At 39.4% G+C, this 27,036-nt stretch overlaps 1 protein-coding gene across 7 annotated transcripts in view; it reads right to left on the bottom strand.

Moving 5' to 3' along the window:
• Nucleotides 1-27,036, bottom strand: part of DLGAP1 (DLG associated protein 1) — an 866,754-nt gene that overhangs the window by 743,977 nt on the left and 95,741 nt on the right. For all 7 annotated transcript variants that reach the window (XM_021097724.1, XM_021097721.1, XM_021097720.1 and 4 more), the window contains exon 2: nucleotides 2,202-2,361. The gene's annotated coding sequence lies outside the window, so the exon portion shown is untranslated. The remainder of the gene's footprint in view (nucleotides 1-2,201; nucleotides 2,362-27,036) is intronic.

Here is a 27,036-nt window from a genome sequence, read left to right as displayed (position 1 = left end):
ACAGACATGGCTCGGATCCCGCATTGCTGTGGCTGTGGTGTAGGCCAGCAGCTGCAGCTCTGATTCGACCCCTAGCCTGGGAACCTCCATATGCCATGGGTGTGGTCCTAAAAAGCCAAAAAACAAAAAGAGTACTCTGCTTTCCTAATATTTACTGTATGATTTTTGTAGACTAGGTAGGCTGGGTCAGCAGTCTAAAGTTAAGGATAAAAACTTAAAGGACAAACAGCCAAACTCTGCTATTAAGAATCATCAAAATGTGAAGCAATTTAAAATGAAATTTATATAATTTCTTCTAGAAAGAAACAAGTTTGGCGAGTTTTAAAAGCAGATGTCCTTAGAGATAATTTAGCATCATAAAATGAGATTTGTGTTTAAATGAAATATATTATATTTTGAGGGTACAAAATGATGATGGTGAATCATGTTTCAAAAATTTAAAAAGTGGCATATGAATTTGCATACATTGTTTTATGAAAAATTGTAGACTATCTTGCTTCAATTTCCACAAATTAAAGACTGGCAATATGAGCAATCACATCTAAAGTAAATAAGAATATATTTAAGAAGAATTACAATAATAATGGTAGTAATATTCATAGTAGCCCACATGTGCCATGTACTGTAGCTTTCCTTTTTTATTTTGCACAAAAATTCTCATAGATAGTCTATTGTTTCCACTTCAAAGATGAGACTATTTAGAAACTTTAGATAAGTTATCCTATAATAAGATGCTAGAAAGTGGCAGATTTGATATCATAAAATTTTAAATACCAAAGATCTTCAGAACTAAAATACATGCCAGATTTGAAAGTCAACCGTCTACTTTTGGAAAATATAGTAATGTCTTCTCGACTTGACTCTGTGAGAATAAAGAAAAGGCAACATAGTAGAAGGGTTTACAGATGAGAAATTTAAGTCTTCAGAGAGAAAATGATATTAAGATCAAAAACTGGTGAAACTATCCAAGTCCTTACAAATATTCACACAAATCAGTTAACAGAATCACCCATTTCTGAACACTTCTTATGGGCTAATGTATAAATCGGCTCACTTAATTTCACAATGACCAAAGGAGTCATGGCCAAAAGGTGGCACAATCAGGATTCAAACCAAAGAAATTCATCTCTTCCAAAGTCCATGTTCTCAGCCACCATAATGACCTCCAGCTTTTCTGGTTTCCATTTCCCAGGATTTATCCATCAGGAAACTTACACGATATCCCTTCCCTTATATATAAAATACTTGAAAATCTGTTACATATTGTATATGAATACTCATCCCAAGAGGTTAAGTCCACATAAATATCTTTCTATTTATGTCTCAGTGGTTCTTATTCACCTTGTGTCTCAGGTACTTGTGATGCATAATAACTTGCATACTTGAGAAGGAAAACCACAGGATGACTTTTTTTTCCTCAACATCTATCCACCCATGGGAACCTCATGTCACGGTCAAAGCAACTATTTCATGCCTTAGCTTCTGTCCTCACAACAGCTCCTGAAGCATCCTTCTAAGGGATGCAGAGTCACCTTGCTCATCTTCTTCATCTCCCTCAAAGGCTCCTGCAGTAACTATTTCTATTCTGCCATTCAATTTGATTTCACTGTTTTTTCTCAGCCTCATTTCTGTTTTGATAATTAATCCCAAATGAAGTGACCAGCAATTGAGTATATTAGTATATACTGATGTTGAGGAAAAGGCATGTAAACAAAAAATTACATGCACGAGAAGGACAGATAAAGGAATCTCACTGTCTGGGCAGGATTTGCATGAGGATAATCATAGTTGGTACATTGTCATCATAATCAATTTCAAAGAGATGGCCTCTCTAATTTACACTTATTGATTTTATAGCAGTAGAAACAACATAGGTTGTAGCAATTACAGGTTTGCTCAAACTGTCCTGTGGTTATATTTTCAAAGAAGGACGCTCTTCACGAAACTCCCCTTGCAATCATGCCAAGACATTATACTTTACATAAATAATAAAAGGATTTTCAAATACATCAGCATATGCGTATCTAATAATAAACATATCAATCAATAGACTGATGCCTTTTTACAGTACCCTATTTCTTCCCCTCTACCACGCGTCTGGTTATCATCATTTTCTGATTTGTAACAAGGCAGACCTATTTCAGAACAGGTCATGACATCAAACATCATCCACAACAGTAAATGAATTTTTAAACTCTTACCCAGACTTAGGGAGACCACTGAGATGTGCTCTGCAACAGCTCCATGAATCTGGGATTCTAGCCACGTCAACTGGAGGCTTGCTGGTCCTTTTAAAAAGTGTCCCAGGAAAGGTGCGAGTAGTAATTTCAGAAGGTGCTCGGAAACACCGTCCACCAGGTGCTGAAACATGGAAAAGGATAAAAGCAAAATGCAAATCTGTTAACTGAGATTCAGAGATACTTCCCCAATATCACTTATACATATTCAACCACACGCAGAGCAGCCACACTCTCATCGTTACACCAATAGTTCAGAGGCACACTGGCCATCAGGAAAATGGGCTGCAGGTCAGTGGGACAGACTTCATGTCACAGCCCAGTCACCCAACCTGCCTCTTTTGGAAGCCACGTGTATGCTTCTGAAATAATTAATCAATGCAAATAAAGTGCAAAACTACAGTGTAAAATAAAGAGTAGTTATTTATGCCTTTTTCTTCTGTTCTTGTTTAAAATTTAGGAAGATAGAATATCCGTGTATTGAGCACACGGCGTAAAGCACTGGATTGGCGCTCTATAGAAATGACCTCCCTTCGCCCTCAGATGAAATGCTATTACTTCCGTCTTACAAATAAAGTAGATTTAAGGAATTAGTAATTTGCCAAAGATAGATAATAAGAAAGTGGTAGGGCTGGAATTTAAACCATGTCTGTCTGCTCCTCCAGGTCCTTGTTGCATCTGAACTCTTTCATATTTGAGGGACTATTTCCCATATTTTGATGCTCTCCACAGCAAAACAGACAATATCTCAAATTTAACTCATTATTGGTTTAATGGCAAATATGATTTTTTATAAACTTGTCCTTAGTTTTCTTATACTACGTTTTAGGAGACAGATTGAGAATGAAATGAGCCAGTAAAATTCAGCCCATGACGCCAACACATTAAACAACATTCAAAGAAATGTCTCTCCCTCTCTATGATAATGGATCTGATTTATAGTGGAATTTACCACCATAGAAAGATAATAAAAGGCAACTTTTTCAAATTGCTTATAGCCAAATTTACAGAAAAAGTAATATTAGGTACTAATGGCAACTGCAAAACACTATCAAATTTCTAGCAATAGAAGCTGGAAATGAGATTAAATTCAACCATCTTTCAGATGGTCCTGCATCCATGTTTGCCTTTAATGTATATATGAAGGGCAAATAAAGTATATGGACATGTCTATTTGTATGTTTGTATTTATACTTTATACACAGAGAGAGAGAGTTCCCTGTTGGCTCGGCGGGTTAAGTATACAGCATTGTCACTGTTGTGGTGTGGGTTCAATCCCTGGCCCCAGAACTTCCACCCACTTCAGGTGTGACCATTCCCCGCCCCCCAAAATGTGCAAAGAACATGAATAGCCAATTCATAATAGAGGAAATCTGACTGGCCAACAAAACACATTTTAAAAAAAAATGGAATTCCCATTCAGGCTCAGCGGAAGTGAATTTGACTAGCATCCATGAGGATGCAGCTTCGATCCCTGGCCTCGTTCAGTGAGTTAAGGATCCAGCACTGCCATGAGCTGTGGTATAGGTCACAGATGCGGCTGAGATCTGGCATTGCTGCGGCTGCAGTGTAGGCTGGACCTACAGCTCCAATTTGGCCCCTAGCCTGAGAATCTCTATATGCCTCGGGTGCGGCCCTAAAATAAAAAGACCCCCCAAAAAATGTATACAGACATTTGTGTGTGTGTGTGTGTAAAACTTTTACTACCTCTCTTCTTAGCTTTGGGCTTCTAAGCAAACATTAAGGCAAGGGGAGCAGTCTCATTAAAGCCTTCACACTGCCTTACCTCCAAGGCTCTATCATGTACCGCTCACTGCTCTCTCTGCCTGAAATTCCTCAGCTCTTCTCCAATTTGCCCCACCGTGGGGCAAATTGGATTAGCTAACTGGTGTGCATCCTCCAGGAAGCTTTCCTTGCCATCTCATGACCACGAGGTGGCCCTGCTCCTGATTCTTTATCCTCCCAAAGCAACTGGCATGTCCTGTTTACCTCATTCACAGCTGTGTCCCCAACATTGGCACATTACCTGTCACAGAGGGAGCACTCAGTGGTTATTGGCTGAACTGATGTGAACTCAAAACGTTAAAATATTTTGAAGTCAAATGCACTGCTCTTTATGACTGAGAGTACATTAAGGCAGTATGCCCTTTTTAGAAATCTCCTACATGCCTAATATTCTTTTTCCCCTGATTTTAATGATTCATGCTTTTTATGAGCTAAATTATGTCCATTCCCCTCTCCCCAATGCATGTGCTGAAGCCCCAACTCCCAGTATGATGGTATTTGGACATGGGGCTTGCTTCTGTAGCAAGTTCCAAGTTACTGTTTTGTTCTCATAGTTCCTCTATTAATTTGCTAATGTAACACTCTTAATTACTGCTGATCTAAATTATATTAAATATCTGATAGTACATTTAATTTACAGATCATCCCATTGTTTTTTACATATTTTCGTCATTATGCTCACATTTATTTTACTGAATGAATTCTGCAATATTTTGGCACTCTCCCAACATGTCCCAAAGAAGTTCAAGTGGAAAGTCTACCAAAGGAGGATTTAGAGAAAAAGATAAAATCTGTTTTTTCTATCCAAGAACACGTTATTTCCACTCAATATATTTTTATCTCTCAATTAAAATGTTATAGTTTTCCACTAATTCAAAAAGATACGGGCAACCCAATATTCATAGCAGCATTATTTACAATAGCCAAGACATGGAGACAACCAAGGTGTCTATCAAGGGATGGATAAGAGTTCCCATTGTGGCTCAGTAGGTAAAGAACTGGACAAAATTTCCTTGAGGATGCATATTCAGTCCCTGGCCTCACTCAGTGGGTTAAATATCTGGCAATGCCGCAAGCTGCAGCATAGGTCACAGACATGGCTTGGATCTGGTGTTGCTGTGGCTGTGGTATAGGCTGGCAGCTACAGCTCTGATTCAACCCCTAGCCCAGGAACTTCCATATGCTGCAGGTGTTACTGTTAAAAAGAAAAAAAAAAAAAAGGGAGAAAGATGAGTAGATAAATATGGGAGGTGGAATACTTCTCAGCCATGAAAAGTATAAAATTTTGCCATGGATGGACTTGGAGAGTATTATGCTTAGTGAACTAAGACAGACAGAGAAAGACAAATATTCTATGTTATCACTTACATGTGGAACCTAAAAAATAAAACTAGTGATTATAACAAAAAAGAACCAGATTCACCAGATTCACCAATATAGAGAACAAACCAGTTATTACCAGTGGGGAGAGGGACTTGGAAAGGGGCAAGACAGGGATAGGAGGTTAAGAGGTAACACTACTATGTATAAGATAAACAAACTGCGAGGATATATTATACAGCACATTATTTTATAATGACTTTAAATGGAATATAATCTATAAAAAACACTGAATCATTGTTATATACCTGAAACAAATATAATACTGTAAATCAACTATATTTCAGTAAAGTTATAGTTTTCTCCGTAAGGTATATTCCTCATGAAAATTATTCCAATGAACTATAAAAATCACTGTGAATGGAATTTCATTTTTCCATTAGAATTTCTTCTTTCTTTCCCTCTTCCTCCCTCCCTCTCTTTCTTTCCTTTTCTCCTTTTCCTTCCTTCTCTTTCTCTCCCTCCCTCCCTGTTTTTATTTCTCCTTAGGTAGATTTAATTGTAATATAACATACATTTAGAAAACCTGAAATCATAAGTGTTTACTATACTGAAAATTTACACTGAACACAACCTTGTAACTAGCACCCGGGTCAGGAAACAGAATATAACACTTCCCAAGCTCTACTCCCCAAGCACTGGAATAACCAACATCCTCAGATAACATCAGGGGTAAATTTTGCCTGTTTTTGAAATTTATATAAATGAAAGCATTCAGTTTGTACATTTTGGAGGTCTGTCCTCTATGATATTATGATTTATAATAAGAAATATACATTTGGATACATTTAGTCCTCCTTCCATTCCTGGCACAGAGCTCCTACAACCTCAAATAGCTCCAGTTCCTGAAATAGCTCCAAAGTGATGAAGGTCAAATGCATGTCTTATGATTCAAACAAGCCCCTTTCAGTCACTTCTGAGTTTATGGTAACAAGGTGACTTTTGAAAAGCCCCTAAGGGTAGAGACTGGTTGCCAAGGAAACCAACCACATGATTAGAGTATTAGCATTTTCAGCCCCACCTCCCAGCCTCTCTGGAGGGAAAAGGGGCTGGAGATTGACCCACTCACTAAGGGAGACAATGTTTAATTAATTGTGTTTATGTAATGAAGCCTCCATAAAAGCCCAACACAGGGCCCAGAGAGCTTCTAGGTGGTGAACACGCACAGGACCAAGGGCTAGGTGGGGGTCACACTCCACGAGGAGAAATTTCTGTGCTTGAGATCCTTCCAGACCTTTCCCAATGTACCTCTTCATTTGATGGTCATATTCCTTTCATGTCCCTTTGTCATAGATTGGTGATGTAGGAAGTAAACTGCTTTCCTGAATTCTGTGCGACACCCTTACAATTAATCAAACCCAAGGTGGAAATCATGAGAACCTCCAATTCATAGTCAGTTGGTCAGGTGACAACCTGAACGTACAACTGGTGCCTAAAAGTGTAGGGATGGTCTTGTGGGACTGAGCCCTTATCCTGTGGGGTCTGATGCTATAACATCAGAATTAAGCTAAATTGTAGAACACCCACCTGGTGTGCAGAGAATCTAAAGAATTGCTTGGTATGGGAAAATCCCCACACACTTGAAGCACTGAGAATACTTAAAATAATAAAGTATTTAGAGTCAGTGAGTAAACAAGTGTTTTTGCTACACCTGTTTCACTCAGCATGTGTGTTAATTTGTCCAGCTTGTTGTTTGCTTATTCTTACTGCCATGTGATATCACTGTACCATCACATATTTATCCATTTTACTGTATACAGACAGTTTAGGTTGTTCTCAGTTTGGGGATATTATAAATAGTGCTGTAGAGTGTATTATTTTCTTATTTTCCCACCCATTCTAAATATTTTAAATGTTAGAAAGATTTCTAAATATACTACCCTAGCTTTTGGTGAACATATGCATCCTCTTTTTTTTTTTTTTTTTGCTTTTTAGGGCCATACCCATGGCATACGGAAGTTCTTAGGCCAGGGGTTGAATTGCAGCTACAGCGTCCAATCTATACAACAGCCACAGCAAAGCCAGATCCAAGCCGCATCTGCAACCTACACCACAGCTCACAGCAACGCCAGATCCTTAACCCAAGGAGTAAGGCCAGGGGTTGAACCTGCATCCTCATGGACACTAGTTGGGTTCATTACCACTGTGCCACAACAGGAATTCCCTATGTATCATTTTTTAAGTATACTAAGGGTAGAAATGCTGAATTACAGGATATGCAAATTATTTTGCCTCAGTAGATATTGACAATTTTCCAAAGTGGTTGTACCAATTGATATTCACTCCAGCAATAAACCCAACTTCAATTTGCTTTACACTGTCACTGATATTTGGAATTTTTTTTCATTTCAGTTAGTCTAGTGAACATAGAATAGCATTACACCGTCATTTCAATATGCATTTCCCCAATGACTAGCGAAATTTTAAACAATCTATTTATTGACTATATGGATATTCTCTATTATAAGGTCCTGATTTAAACTCTCATTAATTTTTAATAGATGTTTGCTTTTATGGGGGTTTTTTAGGGTCACACCCATGGCATATGGAGATTCCCAGGCTAGGGGTTCAGTAGGAGCTGTAGCTGCCAGCATATGCCACAGCCACAGCAACGTAGGATCCAAGCTTCATCTGCGACCTACCTCATGGCTCACAGCACGCTGGATCCATAACCCACTGAGCAAGGCCAGGGATCAAACCTTCGTCCACGTGGATGCTAGTCAGATTCCTTAACCACTGAGCCACAATGCGAACTCCTGCTTTTATGTTATTTTTAACATGAGATTTCTTTATACTTGGGATATATATGTGTGTGATCACATATATACATACTATAAGAGGAAATGGTCTCCTGTTTTTCTTCTAAAAGTTTTATTGTTTATACCTCATGTTTATTTATGCTCCATCTGAAATTGACTTTTGTGTAACAGAAGTAAAAGCAGGGAGTTCTCTTGTGACACACCGAATTAAGGATCTGGTATTGTCACTACAGTGGCTTGGTCCATGAACTTCCACATGCCATGGGCATAGCCAAAAAAATAAAAATAAACCCACACATTCTTAACATGAAAGGATACTTAACAAGGAAAATATTTGTATTTCTCTATCCTTTTTTTTTTTTTTTGTCTTTTTTTTTGTCTTTTTGCCTTTTCTAGGGCTGCTCTCACAGCATATGGAGCCTACGCCAGAGCCACAGCAAAGCGGGATCCAAGCCGCGTCTGCAACCTACACCACAGCTCATTGCAATATACCACAGCTCACTGCAATGCCGGATCCTCAACCCACTGATCAAGGCCAGGGATCAAACCCACAACCTCATGGTTCCTAGTCGGATTTGTTAACCACTGCGCCACGACGGGAACTCCGTATTTCTCCATCTTAAAACCACCATCTTATTTAAGGGAAAACCCTAGAAAACACATCTACTCAGATCAGGAACAGGGGGAGGATGCTCAATATCTCTATCATTATTCACCATTGTATATTCAGTATTAGCAACTACAACTAAATGAAATAAAGAATTAGTAAGGAAGAGGCAAAACTATTTCCACTTGCAAATGATGTGATACCTGGACAATGCTAAAGAATCAATAAAAACAGTACCTCCAACACCACAATTTAGTAAGGCAAAAGAATATGAAATTAATATTCAGGAATCAGCACCTTCCATAAGGCAATGCATTATAAGCACGTAACATAATCACACTGAAGAGGATGGGAAAGAACAGTAACCTAAGAAACTGTAGAAAACAGTGTTGTGATTGCATAAATTTAAGGCAAAAGACAAAAAGAACTGCACACAGATATTACACTCCAGTTAAAGATTTGTTTTTCACAGAGGTATAAAATGGCAATTGTGAAACTACAGACATTTCCAGATTGAGTAAATAATTAAATATGCTGATGATAATGAAAGTGAGGTTTCTCAGAGTTACTAGAAACAGAAGGAAGTTGGCTGGAATGAAACCCTGTGATGACGGACTGGAATCAGATGTATCAATATAAACTCAGGAGTCTGTATGTGTGTGTTTGTGTGTTTACACAAATAGATATCAAACAGATATAGATCTGTGTGCGCACGCATGCATGTTTGTATATATACACCTATGTCACAGCTCTGTAAGGTAAGAAAGAAATTAGAAGCAACGGTAAAAGTTCAATGAACATACTTAGCACCCAGATCTTGGTTTCTAAATACTTTTCTTCAATAAAATGAACCAAAATCCAAGGAAGAATGGTTGATCTCAGGAATGAGGCAGAAATGAGCATGGTGAGGGAATGGGGCAAGATGAGCCTTAGGGATCCTGTGGGCCCAGAAAGTGAGCAAGTGCTGAAATTCCAATGGTGTGTGACAAGGACAGAGGGGCCAGCCTGCGGGTGCGCCCAATGGTCAGATATTAATGAATTTTATCTCATGGAATAATACAAATATCCTTGAGTTCATACGACAAATAAGTGGCTGAATGAATAAATAAGAATGAGAGCGCTCATCCGTAGAGTAGCATTCAAATTAGTAAATACAGAAGGAATGAGGTAAATAGAAAATCACCATCTGGCAACCACCACAGTAATAGCTGCTGCAGAGGCATGAATCAGTGATGGAGGCTAAAATTAGTGGGCAAAGCTATATGAGAAAACAGGATATTTGCGTGGCCTCAAACTGTCTTCCCCCAGGTACTTATTAACTACAAGGGGAAAAGATGTAAATTTATAGTGGAGGAAACTGACAGACTCCACCTCAATCAAGTGATCAAAATTATCACCAGGAAGGAGTCATGTCAACATAGTTTACCTCCTTATATGATTCACTGAGGTCACATCATCACTTCTGGGGTATTTCTTGCCAAAATGAGTAATCTGAATTTAATCATGAAGGAACTGAGACAAACCCAAATTAAGGGGGGGTCATCCCCAAATTAACTGGCCAGAACTGTTCTTTGAAGAGAGACAAAGTCAAAAGATGTTTCTCAAGTGAAAGGAGAATAAAGAGACATGACAACTAAATAAAATGTGTCATGCTGGATTTGATTCTGCACTGGAAAAAGACACGGGTGGCACAATCAGCAAAAAGTAAAGAAGGTTTACAGATAATATTTGCTATAAAAATCAGTACTAATTTCATGATTTTATAATTGTACTACAGTTACATAACATGCCAAAATTTAGTGAAGCTAGGCGAGGAGTTTATGAGAATTCTTGTTAATATTTTTGCAAACGTTTTCTAACTCAACTTAGTTTAAAATGAAAGTCTGAAAACATATCAAAAGTACCTGTAAAATGAATAGCAGATTAAATTCAAAGGTAATAGATAAAAGAAATTAATAAAAATAGTATGAACATAATTGAGTTGAAGAAATATATAATCGGAAAACCAATTATGCCAAGTTGTTTCTAGAAACTCTTCACAGGACAGTAAGAAAAATGATATTTAGCTATACCACATGCAAATGAGGGCATGACTACAATAAATAAAAGGGTATTAGAAATAGCTGTATGCTAGTAACTTACAAAACAGAAGAGTCAAAAACCCACCATCTGTGATAGCCACCTAATTTATGACAAAGATGCCATTTCAGTAAGTAGGGAAAACAACAAATAGAGATGTTTCAAGAAACGGTGCTTGAAAAACTGAAGATGCACATGGAAAAAAATAAGTCTTGACCCTATCCTCAAACTGTACCCAAAACATAAAAATAATTCCAAATGGACTGTAGATTAATATGAAAGGTAAAACAAGATAGCTTCTAGGAAAATGGCTAAAATTACAATAACCAATACCAGGTGTTAGCAAAGATATAGAAGTAGAATTCAAACGTGACTGGTCCAAGCATCAATTGGTACAATCATTTGAAAAGATTGTGTGGTTTGCAGTATAAGGAATAACTGGCCAATGGGACCTTCCGCATAGCACAGGGAACTCTACCCAATATTCTGTGATAATCTATAAGGGAAAAGAATCTGAGAAAGAATGGATGTCTATACGTGCATAACTGAATCACTTTGTTGTACAGCAGAAATTATCACAACATTGTAAATCAAGTATACTTCCAGAAAAACTTTAAAAAATGAAAATAAATAAATAAACAAAAGATTAGGCAGCTAAGGCTGAACAAATAGAGCTTTTGACCAGCATTCCACTTTCAGGAATATAACCAAGGGAATGAGTAGGTATAGGCACCAAAAGACATGAACTGGAACCATGACAGCAGTTTATTCATAAAAGCCAAACCCAGCAACAAGGTCCATCAATAATAGAACTGGTTAATCAATTATTGATCGACCAATCCCACCAAGATAATAATAAGTTAAAAATATCAAGAGAACATAGTGTATCATTCCATGTGTATAGTCAATAAAACCTAACATCATCTATAGTAGAAATACATTATAGTGATTACCTCTGGGAAGTATTAATTGTATTTATTGTATTGACTGCAGTTGCCAATGTATACACATTAATTGGTAAGAGCAATAAGGGTGTTCTTTGGGCTGGTGATAATACTCTGTACCTTTAGATTAAGAAGGGTTAGGCAAGTATACTCACCCCTCATGTTCATTAAGCTGAACACTTAAGATTTGTGTGCTATGTTGTATGTAGGTTATAATTCAGTGAAAATTAAAAGTTTTTTTCTTGAATAAACTTTTGTCTTCATTTTCATAGTTGAAATATTCCACTTTATCAGACTGAGCTTTCTACAGGATGCAATTAAAACCAAGTATTAAATCTGAGAATGTAGCTGCCCATAAAATAACAGAAAAAAGAGAAAAAATGGTTTTTATTGTCCAAATCCTTTGCTGAAAATGGATGCTTTGGCTCTCTGTTCATTGCTTTGTAGAGTAAGGAAGATAATATCATGGCTTTTACAATAAATCTGTTTAAAGTGTTTATTTCTTCTCAAAAAAAATGGAAGAATGTGTTAATTATTGCATGTTAGTTTAGCACTCTGTGGCACCTTACAAACATATTTTGACTTATGCGTACCAGTCCTGATAAATAAAAAACAAATTTAAAATGAGGGCTTAGAGTTCCCGTCATGGCTCAGTGGTTAATGAATCCAACTAGCAACCATGAGCTTGTGGGTTCGATCCCTGGCCTCGCCCAGTGGGTTAAGGATCCAGCATTGCTGTGAGCTGTGGTGTAGGTCACAGATGCGGCTCCAACCCCGTGCTGCTGTGGCTCTGGCATAGGCCAGTGGCTATAGCTCTGATTAGACCCCTAGCCTGGGAACCTCTACATGCTGTGGGAGCAGCCATAGAAAAGGCAAAAAATAAAATAAAAGAGGGCTTAATAATAGGGCATTATATTTTTCTAAAGAAAATACATCTAGGAGTTTCCCATCGTGGCTCAGTGGTTAACGAATCCAACTAGGAACCATGAGGTTGCAGGTTCGATCCCTGGTCTTGCTCAGTAGGTTAAGGATCCAGCATTGCTGTGAGCTGTGGTGTAGGTTGCAGACGCGGCTCGGATCCCTCGTTGCTGTGGCTCTGGCGTAGGCCGGCGGCTACAGCTCCGATTCGACCCTTAGCCTGAGAATCTCCACATGCCATGGGAGTGGCCCTAGAAAAGGCAAAAAGACCCCCCCAAAAAAAAATATATATATATATCTATATATCTAGCTATACGTACTGGCTAAGGTACCAATATGAAACAACATACATCAGTTTTGCTCAGTATTAAAAGTATAATCACACTTCCTTCAATACTTGTAAAATTTCTATAATTTTCCATTTCTACCAAGTCCAGTCAACTAGCTAAAATCAACCAATATTAGCTTGAAATCCCTGAAACTGACATCTTCCATGATTTTTTTTCTCTTAAAGTTTTGCTAAAAGAAAAAAAAAAAAAAATCAGTTCCCCTCCTTCAGGATTTCACATTCTATCATGGAAGACAAAGATTTACAATGTAACTAAATCTACACTCCTCACACTAGAGCAAGTGAGATGTTCAGGAACTCTATTAGCATCTAAGCTACTCACAGGGCCTGTGTACAATGCGGTATCTTGAATATGGCTGGGTATCAAGATTTATTTTTTTTCTAAATTCCATAAGGCAAAAAGAAATTTTTTTTTAATTTTTTCTAAATTCTTAAGGCAAAAAGAAAAATTCATTTATGATCAATATCTTCTGTGACGAGAAGGCTGGGAAACACGTTCAATTATAATGAGTAAGATAATACAATACATTAAATCTGGCAGTTGGGATATTTCCCATTATCTAGAAATGTTATTTCCCACACTTCTGTTCAATACCAATGCCAGGTAATCAGGTATTGCTATGTATACACAAAATGTCATTTACAGATCCAGGAGGGGGAAAAGGAACTGCAGTAGGACCATTTGGATAATCTTATTTTCCCTAGAACTTTGATAGGGTTTCATAACCTACAAATATCTATTATATACTATAAAGGTCTTTTGTGGCTTTTATTCGACTTTGGTTCTCCTCCGTTCATCCAGTAAATAAAGTTTTGTCAGTCCCTCTGAACTTATTAACTCTTCCTACTGCCATAACCAATGTTTCAATTTGTAGGCTGGATCTAATTACTGAAGCATTTATTAGAACCCAGGCAGCAGCAGGTTATTATCTTACTAATTAATGCTCCACAGGAGACTGTGGAATTAATATAGGCCACTCTGCAAAAATAATGACCACTGAAATCATGGCCCTAATACCCACGTCAGGGAGCACACTCAAATACAACCCATCTCATTAGGAGTTTAGCAAAAGATGGAGAGGTTAACCCCAATAACCTGCAGAGAAGCCAGAAGATTCCATGGGTTCATGGCTACAAGAAAATGCTACCTGAGCAGATCATCCTTGGTTCTGCCTTGATGAGTCTGCCAGTGATGTAAACACCACAGAAAGGAATAGTAAAGAAGAATTACATAACCCTTTCTCCACCAATTGTTAGCTTGTTTGCTGTAGATTTAAACACTGCCACAGGCTCCTAGTGGTTGGCAGCTCACGCTGTGGAAAATGTCACTGGGTTTCGCTACCCTACTAGCTGTGCTCCACAGAGCAGAAAATTAAGCCTGACATATTTGGGGGAGGAGTTTCCTGGTTTGTAAGAATTTATAAAAATAGCCATACTTATTTATTCCAGGGTCACATTTGTAAGTTCTCAGTAGTTCTGAGATAAATAATCGTATCACACCTGCTCAATTCGTAGCTCATTCTCTCAGGTGAATAGACTTGTGTTTCTAACGTCAAAAGACACATATAGACACAGCACAATAAAATACTTCTATAGCATCTGAAAATAAGTGGAAAAAAATCTATCTGAAACCATGTATTTCTGCTTCAGTTTATCCTGAGTCTTTTGAATAAGGTCTGAGTACGTAATCATTTATCAAAGTATTCATGTTTCGTCGTGAATAACCTAGATTTGATGTACAAATAGAACCAGGAATTTAAGTCAAACTCGCTCAAATTTATTTTGTTTCATTATACATTTTGTTGAACTATCTAAAATGGAAAACTAATGATCCTTTAGTTAAATGTTTGTTGTGGCATATTTGAAACATTTAAATGATTTTTCCCCCTCTATTCTGGGCGACATGTAGTTTTGCTATAAGACATACAGATTGCCCAGCCATACATTATTTATAAATTTGGAATGAAATTATGAGGTGCAGAATTGAGCTACAGAATAAGACTAACATTGAAAAAAATTCACTGCACTGTTTCTAGAAAAGTTTGCACTTCTGCAATAACATCAAACCATTTATTTAAACATTTAGAAGCATTTGCCAGTGCAGGTAAAATGAGACTACATCTCCCCATTTCTTGCCAAATTTCTTTCTTCCCCGACTTTGTTCTTTCACACAGCCTAAAAGAAAAGAATACTATCAGGCTTGCAGAGCCTATCTAATTGGGAAGAACAAATCTGACTCCATGTTAGATCTGTTTCTTTAACTTTAAACTTTGCATTCTATTGCTTTTGCTTCAAGTTAAGGATGTTGTCTGTAGCCTGAAAAATACAGGAGAGCCCATTCTGAAGGCTCTGACCTTTAAAGGTCTAACACTTTTCCATCCATATAGAGATAAAAAATTGTAGAACAGAGAGTAACATTTGTCTTGTTGGAGGTTTACAGCAACATTGTGTCCTGACTCATGTGGACCATGCAAGAACAAAGGATTCCAACACCAAGAAGCATTTGCAACAACCAACCGTACCCCTCCCTTACTCTGCCTTTAAAAATGCTTTGCTGAAAACTTTCAGCGAGTTTGGGGGCCATGAGCCACTTGTTCTTCTTGCATGGCCCTGCAATACATCTTTCTCTGCTCCAAATTCTAACAATTCAGTTTGTTTGGCCTCCCTGTGTGTCAGGCACACAAACTTGCATTCGTTAACATATCTGTCATTTGAACAAGCCCATTTTCTCTTACATGCCAAGAACTCCAGCCTTAGGAGGAAAATGCTCCCAAATCTCTCCTTTTCCTCAGCACCTTTCCCCCGTGTTTATGCAAAGTTAGAACTCTTTCAACACTGCTTTCTCGCACCAGGGCTTGGAAAGGCATCCTTTCTGCCTTTTAAAAGTCCTATTGATCAAGATAATGACATTTACTCAGCACCTGCTCAGGGAAAGTCACACACAGGCCACAGTGTGGCTTGCTTTCAACAAAGAGAAATGTTCCATGGCTCCTGTTTTATCAAGTAGCCTCTGATGCCTGGAATATCCTGCAGGTCCCAGGAGCCAATCTCTCATACCCTTGCCCACACCTGTCATCTTGCCTGTCTTCTCCATAAGCATTTCCATTTGAAATAAGAAAAGCAAGAAAGAACAGGCAAGACAAGGCAGGCCAGCATCTCCCTCCCCCAAGAAGGACCACCCAGAATTCTGTACATGCTCTTCCTCTGAAATACACACTCATGACAGTATTTTTTGGAAATGTTGAAGCCCTTATGTTTACCTGACTGCTCTTTTTTTTTTTTTTTTTTTCTTTTTCTTTTTTAGGGCCACACCTACAGCATATGGAAGTTCCCAGGCTAGTGGAGCCACAGCTGCAGGTCTCCGCCTCAGCTACAGCAACACCAAATCTGAGCCACATTTGCAACCTACACCTCAGCCTGCAGCAACACCAGATCCTTAACCCACTAAGTGAGGCCAAGTGTGGAAACTGCATCATCATGGACACTATATCAAGTTCTTAACCAAATGAGCCACAATGGGAACTCCTATCTGACAGTTTCTTTTTCGATGATTTTTTTCTATGTGACTCTTAGCTCCTTTTGTATGGGTGACTGTAAATTCCTAGAGAGATTGCTTTTGACTTTTTGAGCCCACAGGACAGTTAAAGACCAACATCTTCTGAGATTATAACAATTGTCAACCCAGAATTAGAGATACTCCTTCACTCGCTCCCAGAATCTTGTAAGAAGAATTGCAGGAGAAAAGTCTATCTATCAAGTACAATGACCAAAGGCAAGGAAGCAAGCATCTGGGCATCCGGGTGGCAATTCTGGCTCTCAGAAAATTCTGTTTTATTATAAGTCAGGCTTATTGCATTTAAAATACAAATCATCACACACTGAAGCCTCTGGTTTTTAAACTGTTCACTCTACCTTCAAAACACTGGGCTGTTTATCTCCTATTTTGTTTTGTTTTGTCCTGTTCTTTCTCTCCAGGTCCCAGGGGATGCCCTGGATCAATACAGCCTTCTCCTGAACACAGGGCAGCAAGTCACCAAGCTTGTCCATCACTCTTCCCAAGCTGACATATTCAAAAGACCTGAAGTAGCTACATCTGTTCAGTCAAGTTATTACAAGCAGCTTTGAGAGCGAGCCCCCCACGGAGCCAAACAACCACAGCCCAGCCTCCTCCAGGTCCTTGAGAGGTTGCAGCCACCAGCAATCAGCACAAGCAGTCCTGCTTTCTCCATCACAAGACAACCCCTCCTCATTGTAAAAGGTTTGCTGCAGCCTTTTGCTTTGGGGGTATTTTTATAATGAGCAAATGTGGCTTACAGAGAGCATCATTTTCAGACAGAGAATGAAAAATATTTTGCGTCTTAAAAATGTGGACATCTTGAACCTGTATATGTGTACACACTTTATTTGCACAGACATACCTCAGAGATATTGTGGGTCTGGTTCCAGACTACTGCAATAAAGTGAGTATCACAGTAAAACAAGTCACACACTTTTTTTGGTTTCCCGGTACATACAAAAGATTTACACTATTCTATAGAGTCAGCATGCAATGGCGTTACATTTAGAAAAACAATGTACATACCTTAGAGAATCCGTTATTGCTAAAAAAAAAAAAAAAAAAATGCTAACCATCATCTGAGCTTTCAGCAAGTTATCATCTTTTTTTTTTTTTTTTGCAATAGTAACATCAGAGATCACAGGTCACAGATGACCATCACAAATATAATAACCATGATAAGGTTTGAAGGACCAGGAGAATTAACAAAATGTGACACACAGACACAAAGTAAGCAAACTGGGAAAATGGCACCATTCGACTTGCTCAGCGCAGGGTTGCCACAAACTGTCAATCTGCAAAAAACACAAAATCTACAAGCACAACGAAGCAAAGCACAAGAAAATGAGGTCAGCCTGTATATTAGTATGTATTTAGGTACATATTTTCCTCCATTGTGTTTTTCAAGGTTATTTGTCCCGTAGTATAGTATTGGGCTCACCAGTGTTTAATAAGATTTTAGGTGCACTCAAGTTCTATTCTCTCTTCCTCTGACAGATGAATCAATAGATTAAAAAAAAGACAAGCGCTGAAATTTGTAATTCCTAGGTTGCTGGAAAGCACTGTAAATTTCACCTTAGGGCCAGATGTGTATGACTCACATAAGTCAGTTCCAGGCTGGGGCACAGGTAGAAACCCTCACTGACTATTGTTCCTAGTAGTGACAGGTGTGCGGGCACCTGCAGAACACATACTGCTCTTCCTGCCATAGATGAGATATCAGCACACCACCATGCCCACAAGTTCAACCTTCTTTCAAACAAACATCACTTCTTAGATCATACATGTCACAGCAGCTGCTCAATATTTTAAAATATGGGCCCAGAGTTCCCTCGTGGCTCAGAAGGTAAAGGATCCGGTGTTGTCATTGCTGTGACTCTGGTTACAGGCTTTGACGCCTTGCACGGAAACTTCCACATGCTGTGGGTACCGGCAAGAAATAAATAAATAAATAAAACATGGACTGGGTTTTTAACCGTCTTCAAGCTACCAAAGAAGAAGCTGGAGGTACAGGTAGGCTCCTGACTTTCTGCAGTTACTCTCTTCTCAAAAAGAAATCTCCCCCTAGGCACATGCAAGAAAGGCTAAAGTAAAAAGCGACAATGCAAGGATGTGGAGAACCTGGGTCCCTCATGCAGTGCTGATGGGAATGTCCAATGGGGCAGCCACTCTGGAAAACATTTTGGCAGTGTCTTATAAGGTAGGCATGTACTCAACGTATAACCCAGTAAATGCACTCTGGGGCACTTGGTCCCAGGGAAACGAAAACTTCGGTTCACATAAAACCCTGTACACAACTGTTCACAATAACTTTATTCATCATGGCCAATGACTGGGAATAGACCACAGGTCCCTCAAGGGTACAAAATACCATGGAATACGATTCAGCATAAAAAGGAACCACTGATAGACACAACAGTTTGGAAGAACCTCAAGGCAACTGTGCTGAGTGCAAAAGTTAGTCCCCAAAGGTTATATGTATGATTCCATTTACGGAACACTCTTGAACTAACAAAATTTTAGAGGTGAGGAACAGATTAGTGGTTTGCAGGGGTTAGAGATGGGAGATATGAGGCTTTAAAGAGGTAGCATAAGGAAGCCATGTGGTTATGGAATACTCTGGATCTTGATCTGATGGTTATATAAATTTATACATTTGTATAACATTTATACATCTATGCTTAAACTGCATAGAACACACACACACAACTAGTGAAATCTTAATAACCTCTGTGGATTATATCAATGTCTATTTCCTGGTTGAGATATTGTACTACATACAGTTTTACAAGTTGTTAGCCTGGGGAGACACTGGGTTAAGGATACAGAGAACCCCCTGCACATTTCTTGCAATTTTATGGGAATCCCTATTTCAAAATTTTAAAAATGACAAGAAGAAAGTAACCTCTGGAGTCCCCCATATTTCTATTTTCCCTTCTACTTCCCCCATAGTCCCCTCTTCTCAAAAATTGTCTGTTTGTTCTAATACCTCCCCCATACTATTTTACATCTGCTCTAATCATAGCTCTGACTGCTCCACCATCCACATTTTAACCACTCTCTTCAAGGTCACCAATGGCATCCATGCTCCTCCATCCCAGGTCAGCTGTTCATCTTCATCACGGACCCACCCTCCTAAGCCAAGACCGCCTTTGACAGAAGTGAGCTCACCCTGGTCCTTCGTGCACTTTCTTTACATCATGAACCTCCCACACTCCCTTCTCTGAGGGCCTCCTTCTCAGTTTCATTTGCAGCTTCCTCCTTCTTTCCCAGAAATTCCTCTGTGGCCCACTCCTTCCCTGGGTAAATGCATCCAGTCTCCCAAGTGTAACCAGTATGTAACCACAGACAACTCCAAATTTCCAACTCCAGCATGGTCCTCATCCCTGAATGTCAGATTTGTATTCAACAACCCTGGTAAATCTCTCTGGAGATAATTAACAGACATATTCCACTTTAAATGCCCGCTATCAAACACCTAACAACCCACCAAATCTGCCTATTCCTATCTTTTTCCAACATCGAAAATGGACAGCTCATTTCGTGTAACACAAGCCCCCTAAATGTCATCGTTTTCTTCTCTCGTTTTCTCATGCATCCTGTCTAATCTATCAGAGAATCCTATTGATCCTATTTTCAAAGGACATGGTGAATCTAAGCACTTGCTACCACCTTCACTGGTATCATCCTAATTTAGTCCACTACTATCTTTAGCATAGATTCTTTCAGTAGGGTCTTAACTCTCTCTTTGGCCTTGCTCCCTATGGTATATGCTCAGTGCAGAGGCCCAAGGGGCCCTTTTAAATCATAAGATCATGACATTCCTCTGCCCTCAAATACCCTATTCTTTCTGGATGTCATACTTTACTAGTATCCCCTTTATCCACTCTGCTCTAGTCCCCTGGCCTTCTTGCCCCTTCTGGAACATATCAAGTACCTGACACAGAGACTTTGCATCTGTGGTTCCCTCAGCCTCAGTAGCCACAAGGATAGCTCTCCCTCTTCCCAATTCAGGCACTCAAATGTCATCATTTAAGATAGATTCCTGGAGTTCCCTTTATGGCTCAGTGTATTAAGAACCTAATAAAGTGTCTGTGAGGATATGGGTTTGAATCACTAGTCTCCCTCAGTGGATAAAGGATCTGGCATTGTTGTGAGCTATGGTGTAGATCACAGATGCAGCTTAGATCCCATATTGTTGTGGCTGTGTCATAGGCCTAGAGCTACAGCTCCAATTCAACCCCTAGCTCAAAAACTTCCATATGTAGCAGGTGCAGCTATAAAAAGAGAAAGAAAAAAAAAAAAAAGATTCCTATCATCCCATGCCTTTGGACTCTTCTCCATTAGACTCACCACCACTTCTTCATATATAAGAAATACCATTTCTTTGTTATCTGTGCTTCCACATCAGAAGGCAAGTTTTATGAGTTTTTATGCAGTGCCCAAATCATGCCTGGAACATATATGACCATCAATATGTAACTGTAGTACCAATGAATTATTTAACTGATGATGCAAGTAATTCTCTACTTTCGACTAGGATGAAAATTGGGGTAGTTGGAGTAGCATGCACTCTACTGAAAGACCTGAAAAACCAAGAGAACCCCATCTGCTCTCTGACTGATGGGTCTGGCCTCCCCTTATTTCTATGAGCCCGCCCAGTCTGATGGCCATGCATCCCATGGTCATAGCACCTCTCCAGTGAGTGACCAACAGGGCCCTGGAGGCAGAGCCTATATTCTCCCTTATTTCCAGGTGTCCCACAGCCCCAGGGCAGCAGGGGAAGTTGCAGTACCTATACTTCTAGCCTCCCCTCATCCAAGACCATCTGAAACATGAACTCAAATGCAGCTAACGCCTTGAGAGTTGGTAGGTTACAAACATCTAGATACGTGCTCACCAGGACTGGGACTTTCCATTAAAGGTTTGCCTGTTGAAAGCATCAGATAGAATAACAGAATGTATAAATCTGTCTATTCATCCAATAAATCTTCCCTTCCAAAGGGCCTACTAAAATCACACACTGATCTAGACACTTGGGGTCAAGCAGGGCTCAAAAACAGGACAAAAACAGGCTATATTCCTAATCCCATCAAGTTGATAATTCTAAAACTGGAGAACAACAAACACTCTACAGGCAAACCCATGAACAATTTACGTTCAGGTGACTGGTGTTGTGAAGACAATAAAATTGGATGCTAAATAGCTAAAGTATCTCCTTTAAATTGGACAATCATGTTATCACTCCAAGGTGACATTTGAGCACAAATGAATAATTAAAAAGAACGAGTCATGCAGGAGCTGAGGGCAGAATGTTCCAAATGAAGGAAAAGAAAGTTCAAAAGACTGCAGGGACTACCTAGTGTGGCATGCTTGAGAAAAAAACAATGAAAGTCAGGATGTTTGCAACATAGGGAGTGGGAGGAAGAATTCTAAAAGCTTAAGAGGGAGAAGCAGGTACCCATTCACCCCTGGTAACCCTAGGAAAGGCATGTTTGGCCTATTCTCCAGCTTTACTGAAGTGGGATTATCAAATAAACATTGTCTATCTTTAAGGTACACAATGTGTTGATGTGACATGTGTACCCATTTGAAAGAATTATCACAATGAAGCTAATTAACACATATAGTTAATTCTAATTCATAGAGTTCACCATGTTTTGTGTGTATGTGGGGAAGACACCGAAGATTGACTGTCTTAGCAACTTTCAAGTATAAAATTGATTACATTCACCATGGTCACCATGTTGTAACTGGAAGTTTGTCCCCTGTGACACCAGCATCTCTCCCTTTCCTCCATACGCCAGCCCATGGCGCCCACCACTTGCTCACCGCTTCCATGAGTTTGACTTGTTAAGATTCCATCTGTAAGTGAGATCAACAGTATCTGTCTGTCTGTGGCTTATTTCACTTAGGGTTCATCCACGTTGTCACAAAGGGCAAGATTTCCTTTTTTTAAGGTTGAATAGTATTTGTTTTATATCATACATATATGTATATAATATAAACATTATATATAAAACATAGGATCATATATGCATATACATGTAATATAAAGATATTTATATATAAAATTATATATGTGTGTATACATATATATTCTTTATCTGTTAATCTATCGGTGAATCCTTGCATTATTTCTATATCTTGGCTATTGTGAGTAAGGCTGCAATGAACAAGGGAATGCAGAGTTTCTTCAAAATATTGTTTTCATTTCCTTTGGCTATACACCCAGAAGTAGAGTTACTGTATTATACAAGAGTTTTCATTTTCTTTTTTTTTTTTTTTTGTCTTTTGTCTTTTTTTGTTGTTGTTGTTGTTATTGTTGCTATTTCTTGGGCCGCTCCCGCGGCATATGGAGGTTCCCAGGCTAGGGGTTGAATCGGAGCTGTAGCCACTGGCCTACGCCAGAGCCACAGCAACGCGGGATCCGAGCCGCATCTGCAACCTACACCACAGCTCACAGCAACGCCGGATCGTTAACCCACTGAGCAAGGGCAGGGATCGAACCCGCAACCTCATGGTTCCTAGTCAGATTCGTTAACCACTGCGCCACGACCGGAACTCCGAGTTTTCATTTTCTGATGCACCTCCATACCTACCATTGTCCACAGTGGTTGTACCAATTTATATTCCACCAAGAGTGCACAAAGCTTCCTTTTCCTCCACACCCTCACTAACACTTGCTGTTTCTTGTCTTTTTTGATATTAGCCATTCTCAAAGGTATGAGGTAATATCTCATTATGGGTTTTTTTATGAGACTAGAATATTTTAATAATAATTCTCCCTCACTGTGATTTTGATCTGCATTTCCCTGACGAGTAGTGATGTTGAGCATCTTTTCATAAACCAGCTGGCCGCTTGGATGTCGTCTTTTGAAGAATGTATATTCAGGTCTTTTGCCCATTTTTTTAATCAGGTTTTTTTTGTGATTGAGCTATACAAGTTCGTTGTATATTTTGATATTAACTCCTAATCAAATATACGGTTAGCAAATATTTTCAGAGTTTGTATTTTAAATGCAGTGCAGGAAAAAGCATTCAAGACATTACCATGGACCACTGAGTCGCTACTCTTAATATTTTCTTTGTGTAAAGAGAAACCTGTTGGATTGTTACTAGTGGCTTCTTTCATATTCTCACTGCTTTGATTGGCAAGTTTGGAAAGAAGAGCCAGCCATGAATAGGCAGCCCCTTCCTCCTTCCTGCAGGAAGCAAGGCTGTGGGCTGTAATGGGCATAGGGTTGAGCTTTACGGTAATGTCTTTATTCCTGTAGCACATGGTTTGCAGGTATTCAGTGCTGTCTGGGCCAGTATTCTGTGACTGTGTGGGCCAGTCCCTCTAATCCTGGTGCAACAAAAGGAAGTCCACTGCTGGTATACACATGTTCTCTAAGAGCTATAAAGCTGACAATCTGGTCTCCGTATGTTTGAAATCTTTGTCTCCTTCAACTGCTTTAAAACTCTGGTGGCAAGGAAGGGGATACAATTCACTAGCCCTCTCAAACTCCAACAGGTTTGTTTGTTTGTCTGTAACAGTAGATACAGTGATATCATTTATGTTTTAAAAAGATGACTCTGGCTTCCATTTGGAGACTGGATCATAGAGAGGAAAAATGAAGAGGGAGCAAGGAGGTAATGGCTATAGTTATTCAGGGTAGAGATGGTGGTGGCTTGGCCTAGGAATGGGATCAATGGAGAGGGAGAAAAGTATAAAGAACTGGCATATATGTTCAAGTTGGAACCAAAGACAGTGGGTTAATCCGATGTGGGGGTTGGAACAATTCAGCATCAAAATACGACTCCAGGTTTTTGACTTGAGTAGCTCTGGGTAAGGAATAGCTACAGAAATTCAACTGTGGCTCTCAAGCAGGGTAGATAATTTTGGAGTCCAGTAGAGAAGTCAAGACAAGAGAATATTTAGAATTTTCAGATAAGGCTTAAATTCATGGGATCATATGTGATTACCTGGGGAGGAAATACAGAGAGAAAAAAGACGAGGTTTGAGGACAGAGCTCTGGGGAATGCCGCCACTAAGTGCTGTGGTTTTAGAGGATGGAATTGGGTATGTGCACTTGGAGGTGAGTTAAACTAGAGGCAGGACTTTATTTCATTCAAAAGGGTTATGATAGAAAAAGGGAGGCTGAGATAACAAAAAAGGAGAGTCCCAAAATGTTATAAAGGAGAAGCTAAGAGATTAGGATGTTAGATCAGACAAAAGTGGTAGAGAGGCATGAATGAAAGAAAGGTAGACCTCATGGCAGTCAAAGTGAAGAAACGTCACCTTAAGTGAACTTGTGCGAATAAAGTATTTTTCTAACATAAAAAGATGATGATGGAGATAAATGAATCAAGTGTTGATGGACTGGTTGCAAGTGAGAAGTTTACAACCTTGTGTTAGGATAACAGCACCCTTTAGTCAAAAGGAGTGACTCCTGGGACAAGAAGGAAAGAATGTGGAATGGAAGAAGAACCAACAGAAGCTGTGTTTCTATTTGTCTCTTATTTGTGAGAAGAGTTAAATGATGAGACATTAAAGTTAAACCTAAACTTTACCTAAAGCTACCTCCTGCATAGAGAAAACCACCAGAAACTGTAGTTTTTCTTTCAGGATTTTGGATGATAAGAGGTTTTCAGAGGGCATCTACTATAGTAAGAGATTACTAATAATGTTTATGTAATTAACATTTCTCTTTACCTGATGGTATGCCCCAAATGAACTGAAAGCTTATTTTTCCAAATTAAAAACAAATGTGCAAAAAACAATAATGAGTTTTCTGGCCTTCTAACACCAACTCTAGTGCAGTCTTCTCAAATGACAGACTTAAGCAGGAACAAAAAGAAAAAAATCATTCTATAAAGCTCAATATATAGTCTTTTATGTATTATATTCTTTTTTTTTTTTTTTTTTTTTTTTTTTGCTATCTCTTGGGCTGCTCCCGTGGCATATGGAGGTTCCCAGGCTAGGGGTCAAATCGGAGCTGTAGTCTCCAGCCTACACCAGAGCCACAGCAACGTGGGATCAGAACCGCGTCTGCAACCTACACCACAGCTCACGGCAACACCGGATGGTTAACCCACTGAGCAAGGGCAGGGACCAAACCCGCAACCTCATGGTTCCTAGTCGGATTTGTTAACCACTGCGACACAACGGAAACTCCTATTCTTAAATCAAAATAGTAATTTCAAAATATGGAATAGGAAGATAAAAGAGAAAATACACCCACATTTCCAAATATAGTTTAGACAGATGAGTGAAAACAGAAATTACATTGAAATACACAGAGATTTCCCCCTGTGGTGCACTGAGTTAAGAATCTGACTGCAGTGGCACGGGTGGCTGTGGAGATGAGGGTTCAATCCCCAAACCCACACAGTGGGTTAAAGGATCTGGTGTTGCTATGGCTGTAGCATAGGTGGCAGCTGCAGCCTGGATTCAATCCCTGGCTTGGGAACTTTCATGCACCACGGGTGCAGCCATTCAAAACAAATCAAAAAAAGAAAAAACAAACAAACAAAAAACCCCAGAGATTGGAGTTTGGAGGCAAGAATTCAAAAATGGAGGAGTAAAGAGCTCTGAAAATCCTCTCCCCAAAAAATAATGATAAAACTTAACAAAATTATCAATAACCACCATTTCTGAACTCTAGAAATCAAGCTAAATGTACAACTAATAGACATTAAATCAAGAAAAACTACTGAACCTGTGCTAAGAATAGCAGGAGGTTCTGGCAAACCAGAAAAACAGCAGTTTGAAGGCTGGAGGCAGCTAACTTGGCTTGGTGCAGATGCACAACTCCAGTTCCACGAGCATTACAGGAAACAAAGTGGGGCAAGCAACCCTGGAAGACCAGCTTACAGCTAGCCTGCGTTTGTGATTCTGTTTGGAACAGAAGGGCAGACTAGCCAGAAATTTACACCAGGGAGAAGCAGGAAATGAGACAGCCTCAGTGACCTAGACAAGCCCCACATACGCCAGGTGGTATGAAGTGTGCACTCAGGAAAGACCAGAGAGTGTCTGGCTCCCCACGTATCCCTGAGTGCCCATGAAGAGGACATGCCCATGCACAGAGGGGAAAACCGCCAGCTCTCTGGATGTGAAAAGCTAGGTCAGAATCTCACTGAACCTTGACTGTGGTACCCAACCTACACACAGAGGAGAGGCCACAGCAAACATGGAGGCCTCACTGACTCAAGGTATTGGACCATAAACTGTGAGAAGTCACTGGGTGACAACCAGAACTATCCTGACACAATGATGCCCTCCAGGAACCTGGACTTAAGACTTAAAAGTTATTTGAAAATGTGTAGAGTCATGAGCATCAACACAACTGCAAGAGATACAGATGTCGCTGAGTTAGCTCAGGCAAGAAATTAAACCAAAAAAACAAACAAATAGCAATAGCCATAAAAACCAGGGTG

This window comes from Sus scrofa, chromosome 6 (genome assembly GCF_000003025.6).
Source record: "Sus scrofa isolate TJ Tabasco breed Duroc chromosome 6, Sscrofa11.1, whole genome shotgun sequence".
NCBI lineage: Eukaryota > Metazoa > Chordata > Mammalia > Artiodactyla > Suidae > Sus > Sus scrofa.
Note: the sequence above shows the minus strand (reverse complement) of the source record. Positions and strands in the feature narration are given on the sequence as shown.